The 12,604-nt window shown below is 43.6% G+C and overlaps 1 pseudogene; it reads right to left on the bottom strand.

Moving 5' to 3' along the window:
• Positions 1 to 348: 348 nt before the first annotated feature.
• LOC132495792 (heterogeneous nuclear ribonucleoprotein A1-like) lies at positions 349 to 1,270 on the bottom strand (annotated as a pseudogene).
• Between the last annotated feature and the right edge of the window lie 11,334 nt (positions 1,271 to 12,604).

Raw genomic sequence — 12,604 nt, 5'->3', positions numbered from 1 at the left:
TATTCAGCATCATGATCAGACTATTACATTTAGCAATCAACAGCATGGGTGCAAAAAAAAAAAAAATCTACATTAAAACCCTTTGTTGGAATGCTTTACACTTTCCACAGAACAAAAACTAAAATAACCTGTTATACAATGTCACAAATACAGTCCTTGAGATTTTTTGCCCATACACATGAGTATCGTCTAAAACATGTCTTCTTTGTAACAGCTAGGCCCTGCCACCGCTGTGCTTGGCTGAGTTCACAAATCTGTTGCAGCCTGTAGCTTCCCTGTCACTTCTCTGGCTCTCCTCTCCTGCTAAGCCGTGTTTCCTGGCAGTCATTAAAGCCTCCTGCCACTGCCCTAGCTCCTGCTGCTGCTGGAACCGCGATAGCCACCTTGATTTCGGGGTTTGGCCAAGTATTGACCTCCAGCACCATAGAGGCGAGAACTTCTGCCTCCAAAGTTTCCTCCTTTCGCGGGTCCAAAATTTGCAGGTGGGTTGCTGTAACCGCCCAAATCACTGTAGCTTCCCCCACCTCCAAAGCTGCCTCCCAAACTGCGTCCGTCAGTGCCGAAGCCACTACAGCCACCACGGCTGCCACCACAGCCAGCTTGACCCCTGACGGTTCCTCCACGACCAAAGCTGCCATTCCCACCAAACCACCGCCACGACCACCACCAAAGTTTCCAGAACCACTTCGACCTCTCTGGCTGGATGAAGCGCCAGCCATCTCTCGCTTAGGCTTTCCTGACTTCACAGTTGTGGCCGTTCACGGTGTGGCCTTTCTGAATGACAGTCTCATCTACGGAGTCATGGTCATCAAAGGTTACGAAAGCAAAGCCTCTCTTTTTGCCACCGCCTCGGTCAGTCATGATTTCAACCACTTCAATTTTTCCCATACTGTTCAAAATAATCTCTGAGGTGATGCTCTTCAGTGTCTTCTTTCATGCCACCAACAAAAATCTTTTTCACAGTTAAGTGGGCACCAGGTCTTTGAGAATCTTCTCTTGAGACAGCCCTCTTTGGCTCCACCACTCTTCCATCCACCTCGTGTGGCCTTGCATCCATGCCCGCATCCACCTCCTCCACAGTGGCATATGTGACAAACCCGAAGCCTCTGGAGTGCCTGGTGTTTGGATCCCTCATTACCACACAATCTGTGAGCGTTCCCCACTGCTCAGAATGGCTCCTCAGACTGTCATCGGTGGTCTCAAAGCTCAAACCTCCGATGAAGAGCTTCTGCAGCTGTTCGGGCTCTTTGGGTGACTCTGACTTAGACATGATGGCAGCGGAGGGGGGAGACTTCACCGATGCTTATTCGGCTGCATCCACGGGCAGAAAGCTCCTCAGAGGTTTTGAATTTGAGAACTGAAGCATAGAACTGGCCTTTCACCCACAGAAGCAGAATGCACAGCAGCCCGATAGAGGTAAAAATGTGCAAATTTAGGCTTTTCAAATTTTTGCCTGGGGCTTTTGTTTGTTTAGTTAAACAAGAGAACAGTAATCTTTGCATCTTTGCTTAAATATTTTCAACAGAAACCTAATCAACTCAGAGCAGGAGATAAATTCACCAGGAATCATCATCTAATCCTTACAGTCTCGCCAGCTCACACCCATGCTAGACTTTAACTGAAATATTTGTCTTATATTTTTTTTCAATTTGTACTTTTTACTTAGTAAAGTGATCTAAATTCTTTTTTTTTCCCCTTTTTCATCCAAATCTATTTGATACAACGACTTCAGTGAGACTCTCCTCCCAGCCAGGTGCTGGGCTGGAGCTGGAAACACAGGCATGAAGAAACCCAACACCTGGCCTTGTAGTGATCAGACAGCTCTCAGCATTTTAAAACAATAAGACATGGTGGCTGCGAACATTTTCCTACCTCAGAAGTAGTACCCTTTCGTAAAGAAGCTCAAAGCTCCTGGGCCATAAAGCCTAGAATGTGGTACTTGTGACATTGTCACTTTCTTCAGGGACAGAGACACTGATTATAAGCCATAAGCACAACCTGCTAGGAATCTGTCATCAGCTTTTTTTTCACAAATGGACTGTTGGATTGTGAAAAACCTGCTTTTACTTCAAAGGACACTGAGCAACTTAATAGCTTGAAGGCTCTCAGGAGACAATGAGAGATTGTAGCCACAAGTTTATCTTCCACACTAACTTTTCTGTGTTAAGGAACCATGGTTGGAAATGTAAGGTTAAGACAGCTAAATCTCCCCACAGTTGGACAAAGTGTGTTTAGGTATCCAGATTATTCTCTCTGTAAAGCCATTCTCATTCTTTCTCTTACCTGCAACCCTGAAAAGAAGAGAAATTTCAATTCTAAAACACAGAGATTTGTGTTTAACTACCCATGGCAAATACAGCAGATAGTGTCAAATCCTTGCAGAGCAAAGACCATGTCACAGTCCAATACATGACCAACCCTAGCCCGGGGTCCACCTCAACAGCTGTTCAGTAAGGGTTTGTTAAGTGAATGAAGAAATAATTGCCAACTCTTTCACTAGGGAGGTTAAGTCAGAGAATTATTTTAAGTAGGGTAACCAACCACCCAGTTTGGTCTGGGACAGAAGGCTCTCCCAGGATTTTTTTTTTGGTGGTACGCAGGCCTCTCACTGTTGTGGCCTCTCCCGTTGCGGAGCACAGGCTCCTGATGCGCAGGCTCAGCGGCCATGGCTCACGGGCCCAGCCACTCCACAGCATGTGGGATCTTCCCCGACCGGGGCACGAACCCGTATCCCCTGCATCGGCAGGCAGACTCTCAACCACTGTGCCACCAGGGAAGCCCTCTCCCAGGATTTTAATGCTAAAACCAAGTTCCGAGCAAAACAGGACGACTTGGTCACCCCACTTAACAATGGCTTTCCAGAAATATCCAGGAGTCAACATTATAGGCTCAGATGTGTTTGAACTGATTTGGTGGAGTTTAGTTGACTTTTCAGTATTTTAGGAACAAAGGAAATAGTTCCCTAATTTGGGCCAACAAAATACAGATAGCCTTGCTGTTCACTTTGTAACACTGCTTCTTCATACTCTTCCTTCACCTGACCCACACCAAAGCTGAAGACCTCCTTCCAAGCCACACACACTCTTGGGCTGAAAACACTTAGAAAATATGCCTTTGTCCCTCTCGTGACCACATAAAACACAATTTGGGAATTTTGAATATGTTGAGTGAAAAAATGATGTCTGCAACTCACTTTCAAACAGTAAGCCAAAAAAAAGTTGCTCTAGATATAGATTTAGCTTTAAATATATATAAGTATAGGCAAAGCAAATGCAGCAAATGTTAATAGCTATTGAATCTCCTTGGTAGGAGTATGAGTAAAATTCATTGTAACATTCTTTCAACTTTTCTGTATTTTTGAAAATTTTTAAAAATTAAATGTTGAAGGCTGGAGGAAGAGTGAATCTGAGCAAGAGACTCTTTTCAGCATATATCTATGAATTCCCACTAAAGGTCTATTCATACATTGACTTTGATAAAGTGATTTCAAATTATTTTATTTTGATAAAGTGATTTTCAAATCTTTGCATGCAAAGATTTTGTGCACATTTTCTAAGAAGGAGACACTTCCACAGGTAAAGGGTGGAGGTGAGGAGTAGTACTTATTTATTGCTGGTAGATGTCAGCGTGTTGGGCACCTGGGATTTGGAAGCTATGGCCATGGATATTATTATTACTTTTAGCAAAACAGTATGTTTCCCTTTTGCTTCAACAGCCCTGGTGGCAGCAACAGCCTAGAAGAGTAATCCAAGACTTTGGGTTGTCATCACCAATTCTAGAGGGTATTCCTCTCCCTTTCAGAGGTGGCAACAAGATAAAAGTAAGGGAAGGGAAGCTGTTGGTATATATGTTTAGCTTAGGTTTGGCAACATATAACAGAAAACACAGGTGACAATGACTTAAACCTGCAAATGTTTATTATCTTCACATAAAGAAGTTCAGAAATAGTCTAAGAAGGTGACATCATTAATCTGTCAGAGAACTATGCTTATTTTATTTTTTTAAATAAATTTTATTTATTTATTTATTTTTGGCTGCTTTGGGTCTTCGTTGCTGCATCGGGCTTTCTCTAGCTGCAGCGAGCAGGGGCTACTCTTAGTTGTGATGCATGAGTTTCTCATTGTGGTGGCTTCTCTTGTTGCGGAGCATGGGCTCTAGGTGCCTGGGCCTCAGTAATTGTGGCACATGGGACCAGCTGCTCTGCGGCATGTGGGATCCCCCCGGACCAGGGCTTGAACACTTGTTCCCTGCATTGGCAGGTGGATTCTTAACCACTGCACCACCAGGGAAGTCCTATTTTATCTTTATGTTTTACTGTGTTCAGGACACAGCCTCTATCCTCTTGATCCAATACCACTGCTGCAGCTCCAGTCATCATGCATTTATTTTAAGGAGCTGGAAGGAGAAAAAACACTTCCTTAGTGTCTGTCCCTCTTAATGAAACTTTCTTACATATCACTGACCAGAAACAACTCACATGGTCGTATCTAGATACAAGGAAGTTTAGGAGATATAGTCTTATATTTAGTTGAGCACACTGTCCCCCCTTCAAGCCCCTACCCCCAGCCAAGTTATACAGTGGTTCTGATATAAGAAAGGAAGAATGAATGTTCGTAGGCATCTAGCAGTACATACCACCATTGGTTCAGCAGCCCAGAAGACAAGCCAATGGTCCCTCAGACAGACTGTCTAAGCATTACCCTGGCATGTAATGTGTTCTACATGACTGGGGCTCTCTGGTGAATATTCTGGCTTTGCTTCACATGCTGCCCAAGCCCCACTCACAAGACCTGGGGAAGTCAAGATAAGAGGCCAAGTGAAATCAGGAAGGATGCTCATCAAGGAAGCTTAGCCAGAGTGAAGAGTCAGAATTACTGCTCACAGAAGCCAAATAGAGTCAAGTATTAAACGTCTTAAAGAGGGGCCGAGATGAAAATGGAAGAAAAAGTAGCAAAAACAGTGTTTGGAAGGTTGGCTGCAGAGCAGAATAAGGAGTTAGAAGGTGATCAAAGGTGATTCACAGTGTTAAATGGAAAATATACCCTGGAGCTTACCTTCACGTGGTCCAAGGTGTTTCCTGAGCAAATGGCATCACTTAGAGAAGTGATGCAGGGCCAGAGAGTGGGGAGAGAGGGTCTACAGTGTGCATTTCAATGACAATGGGAAATAGTCACTCTGACCAATGCTCTTCTTTGGGCTGATAACTAAAAATCCACCCTACAAATGCCAACTGTATAGCTGTAAGTATGGTACTTTATTAAAGTTCCAAATGTCACGAGAAATAAAGGTCTTTATGGTGTTATCAAATGCTTATACCTGAATGTGAATGAAGTCACTGACAGCTATTTCGTGGAGTGCAGGAGAGAGATTATCAGGACACTGGGCACCAGTGGGAAAAGTAAAAAACGCAGAGGCTGAGGGCAGAAATAGATCAAGGGGCAAGCCAGGCTGGCAGCTACCCATGGTGCCACCCCATAATGGGCACCAAGACATCACTGGCATAGGAGGAAATATTGTGCCAGTTAGCTGAGATTTCCACATGTAGCTTCTTGCTTTATTGGGAAGCTAATGGGTCCTGCTCTCACCAATTGCCCAAAGTACAAGTGGGCATTTGAAAAGTCATCCTCCCATAGGCCAACTGCTTGTTGTTGTTTCGGCCTCTCCATCAGCGATGAAACGTGGATAGGCTGACAGTCCTACAATGAGGACAAACTCAACCTAAGCTCTGGCACCGGGTGAGTTTTGACCTGGTGCAGTCAACAAAGAATGAGGGTTCTGCTTTACTGTATGTGTCTTAACCCTCTAATAGGCCTCCCAAAACATTGTCCGGTTCAGGAAAAAATAAAAGTGAAGGAATACAACATCTACCAAAAAAATGAAAAACATTTTCCATTGTGAAAGTTATAAAAAGGCTTTAAACAATTTTTTTTTTTTTGGCGGTACGCGGGCCTCTCACTGCTGTGGCCTCTCCCATTGCAGAGCACAGGCTACGGACGCACAGGCTCAGCGGCCATGGCTCACGGGCCTAGCCGCTCCGCGGCATGTGGGATCCTCCCGGACCTGGGCACGAACCCATGTCCCCTGCATCGCCAGGCGGACTCCCAACCATTGCGCCACCGGGGAAGCCCTAAACATATTTTAATAAAACTTTACAACTACATTCATTCGTTCTCCCTTATAATTAGTGAACATGAATAATGCTATGGAAGAATTGTGAAATAAAAGACATTTCTGGGACTTCCCTGTGGGTCCAGTGGTTAAGACTCCACGCTTCTACTGCAGGGAGTGCAGGTTCAATCCCTGATTAGGGAACTAAGATCCCACGTGCCACATGGCATGGGGAAAAGAAAGACATTTCCTTTTATTTTAAAAATTTTATTTATTTATTTATTTTTGGCTGCGTTGGGTCTCCGTTGCTGTGTGCGGGCTTTCTCTAGCTGCAGAGAGCGGGGGCTACTCTTTGTTGCGGTGCACAGGCTTCTCATCCTGGTTGCTTCTTTTGTTGCGGAGCATGGGCTCTAGGCACGCGGGTTTCAGTAGCTCGGCACACGGGCTTAGTTGCTCCACGGCATGTGGGATCTTCCCAGACCAGGGCTCGAACCTGTGTCCCCTGAATTGGCAGGCGGATTCTTAATCACTGCACCACCAGGGAAGCCCAAAAAAAGACATTTCTAAGAAAGTTAAAATAAAATGTTACATTTATTCTAAATAACAAGCCCTTAATTCGAAAGAGATATACAATTTTTTAAAGAGAAAATTCATGTCTTCCCTTCAACCACAAACTAAATAAATGTTGAACAAACATGGGAAGTCCGTTGGTTTGGGGGAGTTCCATATTGCTACCCTACTTTGGGCACCACATGTCTATAACCAGCCCTGGCTCACCATATCTACCCCCCTGCCCCAATATAGGTATATATTATCTTTTGGTTTCGCGTGAATGCATTTGATTCCTTTATTCAACAAGCATATATTTTATGTCGACTGCATGTCAAGTACTGTCCTAGGTACTCTCAAATATTATCACATTTTATCTTTATAGCAAACCTTTCAGGTTGTTTACAAATGAGAAAATTCATTTCAGAAGCAAACTTCCCAGACTCCCAGATACAATATTAATTTAGTGAATTGATTTTTTTTCCTCATCACATTCCAAAAAGGATTTAAGGCTTTTCCATTAAAAATAAAATCCTACATCTAATGTATGGAGTTTCTGAGTAATGATGGTGCATTGGACAGATGTGTTTACTTTGGCTCTCTCATGGAGGCCCACAAAAAGACAGCAATGGAGTTCTGTTAAAGAGACTCATAATTTACACAAAGTCAGTGGGAGAGGAAACAGCAGCAACAGCATGTGGAAAGTGGTAAAAAGCAGCTGGCTTGGTCAACTCAAGAGAGCCAAGAGCCAAGCCAGAGGAGGGGAAGCCCAGAAACCACCAGCATTGCCTTGCAGAATTTCACAAAATCTCAGAAACAAGCAGCACCAGGTACCTCTGAAATCGAGGGTAAAATCAGAGTCAAAAACAGGATGGTGGCTTGAAAAATCTGTTAAGAAACAGTAGATTCCTTCCCCAACCTCAGCAAAATGGTGTATGTTTATCTTGAGAAAATGGTGAGCCAGAGAGACTCTGCCCCAGAATGCCAGGCAGAGTGAGGTTTGAGGTACCACACTGGAAACAGGAGGCTTTGGGAAGGCTGTCCGCTGAATCTGGAGATGCTCCCAGGCTCCTCCCTCACTGGCAGCCAGGTCCTCCACCAAGGACTGGGACATTCTTCTCTGGTCATAGAAAATAATCCCACATATACTGACACTGTAGACCCACAGTGAAATGTGCCACCCCATGATACTTAAGTGGAGTCTGCCACATACAGAGTTTGCAGTCAGCATTTAGTCCCTCATTTGTAAACATGGACAGAGAGCCACAGACTGAAATTGAACACTTGGGGAAAGCTTCTAATGTGAAAAAAGAAAGCCCCAAACTAATAAACAGAAGAAAGAAACTTAGAAGAAACAGAAAATATGTGGGGAGGGGCAGGGGGAGACAAAAGAAAATAATTTCACTAAGATCTTCAAAGGAAGAGAAGATATTTTCCAGAGGTCCCAAGAACAGAATGTTATTTAAAAAAAAATTCAGGAAACAGGAGAGCTGCAATATACAGTTGAGGAGTGTCATAAACAGACTTCCAAAAATGTCCCCACAAGATCCCCACCCTCCAGTTATGCACACACTAATCTTGGTACTACTGTGAAAGGACTTACATGTGCAATTAAGGTTACTAATCAGCCAATCTTAAAGAAGGGAAATGATCCTGGATTACCAAGTAAGTCCCAAAGTAATCACACGAGCCCTTAACTACAGAAGAGGAATCCCAATGATTAAGTGAGATTTGAGATGTGAAAGGGCTGTGCAGTGTACGGGCCTCAGGTAAGGACACTACCTGAGAAAGGCCTCTAGGTGCTCATGGGAAGCATGAGAAGGAATGTGGGCAGCCTCTAGGAGCAAAGATCAGCTCCTGGCTGACAGCCAGTAAGGAAAAGGGGACTGACTCCAGTCCTACAACCACAAGGAATGGAATTCTGCCACCAACCTCAATGAGCTTGGAAGCAGATTCTTCCCAAACCTTCAGATAAGAGCTCAACCAGCCAACAACTTGATTTCCACCTTGTGAGACACTAAGCGAAGACCCAAATGAGCCATGCTGTGCCCAGACTTCTGACTCCTAGAAGCTAAGATCATAAATGGGTGTTGTTTCAAACCTCTAAGTTTATAGTAATTTGTTATGGCAGCAATAGGAAGCTAATACACTGAGACCCTCCAAGAAACAGAAATTAATAATAGAGAGAAGGAAAACCAGAGTCATGAGATTCCATGAGAGGACTGACCCAGAAGGTCTAAAACCTAAATAAAGTCATTAAAAAGGGAACTCAGAAAATGCAAGAGAGGAGATTATTGAAGAAACAGAGAAAAATGCCCTTGAGTGGGGTGGGGGGGGGATAGATTGGGAGTCTGGGATTGACATGTACACACTGCTATATTTAAAATAGGTAACCAACAAGGACCTACTGTATAGCACAGGGAACTCTGATCAATGCTCTGTAATAACCTAAATGGGAAAAGAATTTGAAAAAGAATAGATGCATGTATATGTAGAACTGAATCACTTTTCTGTACACCTGAAATTAACACAACATTGTTAATCAACCATATTCCAGTGTAAAATAAAAATAAAAAGACAAGAAAAGAAAAATGACCTTCATTTGAAGGACGTGAGTTCTCACATTACAAAAGCCCAACACAGTGGATGGAAAAAGACCCCAGAAATGCCCATTATTTTCCTGAAATTTCAGAACACTCGGAACAGAAAGAAAACCCAAAAAAGCCTCTAGAGAGAAAAAACAAGTCACATCAAAGGATCCAAATCAGAATGGCTTTGGACTTCACAGCTGAAATGCTGGAACCTAGAAACCAATGGACCAAAGTCCTCAAAATCTAAGGAAAAACTATTTCTAGCCTAGAATTCTAGAACTGGCCAAATTATCAGTGAAGTAGGATGGTAGACTAATGACATTAGACCAGTTAACTCTCAGGAATGTACCTCCCAGCATCATTCTCAGATGCTTCAACAAAACCAGGACTTTAACCCTGGGAGAGGAAGAGACAGGATTCAGGAGCCACGGGGATGGGGACGGGGGAGGCAGGAAGAACTGGTCTTATAATAAACTTTGTAGAAATATCAGACCCTTAAGATTTGATTAAAATAAAAATGGAAAAATAGGCATATTGTAAAAACAGAAGAATAAATAAATGAGGAAACGGATTGAAGAAAACAACCTGGGGTAAACTTAATATCTCAAATGCATACTGTCTGGCCTCAATTAATTCCAAGAGCTAGACCACAAATTTGGCTTCATTCTCTTCCAAGGTGCTGAGATACACAGTCAGTTACAAGATTTATTGTGTCCATAGGACAAACACACCACAGCTGTTCAACAGAAATGCAGCTTTTCCTAATACCTGAGACAAATTCTTCCCGTAGGTCCTCATAAAAAGGCCACTGCATAATGTTGTAGTCGGTGTACTTGAAACTATCCCAAAGATCAGTAAATTTTCCCATTGCTCTTTCTTTTTTTTTTTTTTTCGGTACGCAGGCCTCTCACTGTTGTGGCCTCACCCGTTGTGGAGCACAGGCTCCGGACGTGCAGGCTCAGCGGCCATGGCTCACGGGCCCAGCCGCTCCACGGCATGTGGGATCTTCCCAGACTGGGGCACGAACTCGTGTCCCCTGCATCGGCAGGCGGACTCCCAACCACTGCGCCACCAGGGAAGCCCCATTGCTCTTTCTTATCATGTCCATCAAAATAGGCGGATGGCAAAAAAAATGGAAACACAATTTAGAATAAATGCCTGAGCCAAAAGTGCATGTTCCAAGGGTAACATTAAAAATGCTTGTCTTTCAATCAGTCCTTGATGAGCATTGCTTCTCACCACCTGGGATTTTATTTTTTCTTGCATCTCCATACTTACCCCAGGTTGGGATTTAGAAACATGAGGCAGATCAGACAATCTCAGGTAGGCAAAAGGGTCTGAGATTTTTATCCTACTTGCAGGCTAACCATTTAGCCGGCCACAGTTTCATGTGTGCTGACAGAAGACAATCCTGGGTTAGGGACAAAGGACTGTATTACAGCAACAACAGTAGTCAGAGTATCAGCATTTGTGCTGGTTCGCCAAACCTCAATTCCCATAGGACAATGCAACGAAGGCCAGATGACACCTGCACATACTCTGGGTTGAGATACTCTGTGTTTAGGAAAACTGCATCTTTTATAATGAGCAGTATGTCTGCCTTTTGCTCTCAAGAAAGACACTATCTCTAGCTTCCAAGGTTGTAAGCAAACCTGTTCTTTGCTCCAGAGGCTGAGACTTCATCTTCCAAAACCTTTCTACAACATCCATGAAATAATAGTCTAGAACAAATTTGCAAGATAAGTGCAAGTTGTGCAGAAACACCACAGAACCATGGAAAACTGCCTGCCAAGAGTGAGTGGGCAGGAGGAATGACAGAAGACAGATTTCAAGAGGAAGTCTCAAGAGAAGGCTGCGGAGTCCCAAGACAAAATGTACCCCAAACCTCAACAAGATGTGAAGTTCAGATCATAACAATAGTTGCCACTGGTACAGACAAATGGAGCACCTTTCTGCTCCCAGGTGGCTCAACACCCTAGGACCTGGCTCTCTTCCTCCAGCTGGCAACTGGAGGTCTGTACTGACAGACCCGACTGTCAGTAGGGTCCATGTCATTTTCCTGGTATGTAAAAACCTCCCAAACTGAAAGAAAAGGGACAATTCAAATAGCAGTTTTCCTGGACTCTCAAGGCAGAATAACAAATCCTTTTGCAAGTCAGGTGGTTCTCATATCTCTGCTTTCAACCAAAACAAAGGAGTTAGAAGTAGTGGCAGGGCCTGCTGGCAGTCCCTGCAAATGGGAGGGGGTCATACAGTCTTTTAGGGTTCAGACTCTTTTTAGGGTATAAACTGTTAGGGTTTAGGGATTACTACCATAGAGGCCTGTGCAGAGTCTCCTTCTCTGCTATAGCTGGTCACGCTCTGACTTCATATTTGAAACCGTTGTGCAGTTTTCCACATTGCAATTGCCACAGCCTCTACAAGGCTCCCAGTAGCCAGCATATTTCATGAATGAGTAAAACCTACAGATCGCTGTCCAGTCCCCCATGATTGCATAGTTCGGGTGCCCCAATTCTACCATACTTGTTCACAAAGTTCCCACGAACATGCTGACTGCTGGGATGGGGTCTAAACTGCACCTATTATCTGGGTCCTATCACCCTTCACCCTGCTCCACAAATTCCTCCTCCCCCGGCTCTTATATTCCTTTTTACCACTATCCTCGGGGCCTTCCTCACCTTTAGCTCTTCCCCATCAGTGCAGTAACAAATATCCTGCCTCAATATTTCCCCACCAAACTATTGTCCCATTGCACCTTTCCCGTCTCAATCCAACAACCTGTAGTCTCTACTCAGTCTTCCACTCACTCAAAGTTTCATTCCGATTTTAAATTTTAAAGTGTTCATAAGTGCACGAACACAAGCAAAATGAAAATATTTTCATTGTAAACATATCAAATATTCTAGAAATAGAGTCAACAGTCAAAGCATTTCTCCACCCAGTGCTACTCCCAACCTTTCCATTACACTTCCGATATAAAATTTGGTGTGGTTCCTTCCACACTTTCATCTAGGTATTTATACACAGGTATGTTACATATAGTTTCATGTTGCATGGCATATCCCTCTTTCCCATGAGTTGTTCTGAAAAGTTATATATATATATGGATTCCTTTTCTTCTTGAACATTGCATGGTGTGTTGTAGAAAGTGTGCGCCATGATTTCCTATTAATGGGCTTGAGATTATTTCCAATTTTCTTTCCTGTTGGTGGACTTTCAGGTTACCTCTATTTTTCCCCTTAAAAACAGTATCATAATGATCAGCCTTCTATGTAACATTGCTCACCTCAAAGTTCATCTGAGGAGAGTGGGGAAGAAGGAGTTAAAGTACCTGGCCTTTTGTTCTGAGGAAGGAA

This window comes from Mesoplodon densirostris, chromosome 9 (assembly GCF_025265405.1).
Source record: "Mesoplodon densirostris isolate mMesDen1 chromosome 9, mMesDen1 primary haplotype, whole genome shotgun sequence".
Lineage (NCBI taxonomy): Eukaryota > Metazoa > Chordata > Mammalia > Artiodactyla > Ziphiidae > Mesoplodon > Mesoplodon densirostris.
This window is presented reverse-complemented; position numbering and strand designations above follow the sequence as displayed.